Below are 2,413 nucleotides of genomic sequence, written 5' to 3' on the forward strand. Positions count from 1 at the left end.
GCCCCGGCGAAATGCAGCTATTTTGACCATTAAAGTGCATTTATTAAGTAAAAGGTAAACTGAGACACACCTTTACTATAATGTCAAGCAAACATATAATAGTTTTAGGTGCTTATCATGTTAAATTTCGAAGAAACGCACAGCGTTTCTCCTGGAGCACCGAGGCAGTGAATACTTTTGAAATGCAGCTGATTTGACCATGAAAGTCATTTTTCATGGTCAAGTCATTTTCGAATCCAGTTCAAAATACTCATGTATGTCTACAAATCACTGAACAGTGTCGCCCCCCCATCTCTCTGATCTGCTACAACCGTATGTCCCACCACGTTCCCTGAGGTCAGCGGACCAGTTGCTCCTCACAGTTCCAGGAACTCGTGTTAAGCGCAGAGGTGACAGGGCCTTCTCTGTAGCAGGACCAAGACTTTGGAACGAGTTACCTCTGCTTGTCAGACAGGCCCCCTCCCTCTCAGTTTTCAAGTCCCGTTTAAAAACTCACTACTATTCAATAACTTTCAACACCAGATGATCTGTGTTTTGATCCTGTATGCTCCACACTGGTTAGTCGTCATTATCTGCATCGTTTTTTGTCTATATTCTGATTTACCTCATTTTGTATTTTGCTTTGTGTGTTACCTGTTGTTTTGTCTGTACAGCACTTTGGTTGGCCTTGTTGCTGTTTTAAGTGCTTTATAAATAAATTGGTATGGTATGGTATGGTATTTTATTAAGCAAACGTTAGACACACCTTTACTATAAAGTCGAGCAAACAAATAATTGTTTTTAGGTGTTTATCTTGTTAAATTTTGAAGAAATGAATAGCGGCTCGTCCCTCTGCGTGTGCACGCTTACGCAAATCGGGTTTTGAAATACAGATGATTTGACCGTCAAAGTGCATTTATTAAGCTAAAGTTAGACTGAGACACACCTTTGCTATAATTTCAAGCAAACAAATAATAGTTTTTAAATGTTAATCTTGTTAAATTCTTGTTAAAATCCTCACGTGCACGCTCCCGCGGCCGCCATCTAGCAGTCCATCGATTTTTGGCACAACACGGGCCCACTTTTCTGGGTTGTCAGTGGTGACGCGAAACAAACGCGACACATCAGTGACGCATAATAGATGTGATGTATACGGCAAAGCGACATATTTATGGATTTTTCCACTTTATTAGACAAATATGGACTGATGTGACTTCAATTCAATTCAGTTCAATTCAAAAATACTTTATTAATCCCAGAGGGAAATTATATAGGGCTTATATTATATATTAATTATTATTATATTATATTATTATATATTATATTAAATAGGACTTATAGTGCGGTGTGACTTTTGTGGTAGAAAATACAATAATTTAACTGGAGACATGAGATTAACAGTTGAAACAAGCACAATCTAAAGAGTAGCTCAGTTAATTTTGAATATAGTTCAATAAAAAAACTGTAATTTGATGTGAACCTTTCAAAACACCTGAAAACCATGTGCCGAGTGTTTTCTCACAACAGGGGCTAAATATTGCTAAAACAACTGTGAGGTGAACGGATGCTGCTAGTTGTGTCGGAGTTAAATGTCAAACCACGCTTTATTACGAGCTGCCACTCACACGTACACCACCAGGACCACCTGACAGGACATATAAACACACACACTCGAGCGAGCGTACACACACACATGCCCACCACTCAGCCCTCATTCCACAACGACACAGGAAGTCACAAGGGTGACCCATTTCAGCAGAGCTTTTACTTTGTTTGGTCTCTGTATAGATGTGAAAAAAAAAAAAGATTCTTGTGTTAAAAATAAAAACCAAGAGAGGCAACATTTATCATCTACCTCGTTGATTTATGGTGCTAGAATAACTAGTTTCCCCCTGAATTTTAGTGACAAAAATGGACCAGCTGCAGATTTGTTGTAAAAATCTGTTTGTTGTAAAACAAAGATCTGAAGATGAGCAGAAAGATGGTACACGTACACACTGCAAACCTTTGCGCAATAGATCAGTGTGAATGAAAGTAAAGCTGTTTAAGGCCTGAGTGTTTCCAGAGGCCTTCTTTCATTCGGCTCGTAGATGATGTCGCTGATACCACGTCACATTCCACAACCTCGCATGACTCAAATCTGGAGCGGCGCTGTGTGAATTTTAGTGGTATTTATGCAATCAAAGCTTATCTAAAGTTGTGTTTTGCTGCTTTCGAAATCAGATATTTCAGCACAGGTAAAAAAAAAAAAAGTTTCACTGTGAAGCATCATTATGAGAAAGGAAACCAGTTGTTTATGGTGCTATGACAGCTTACAGCCTAATAACCAAAAGCAACCTAATTATTTTATTTAAAAGATGGGTTTAGTGAAAACTCACAAGCTCTTATGCCATCCATCCATCCATCCATCCATCCATCCATCCATCCATCCATC

Source organism: Nematolebias whitei, chromosome 15, assembly GCF_014905685.2.
Source record: "Nematolebias whitei isolate Nwh7 chromosome 15, NemWhi1, whole genome shotgun sequence".
In the NCBI taxonomy this organism is placed as follows: Eukaryota; Metazoa; Chordata; class Actinopteri; order Cyprinodontiformes; family Rivulidae; genus Nematolebias; species Nematolebias whitei.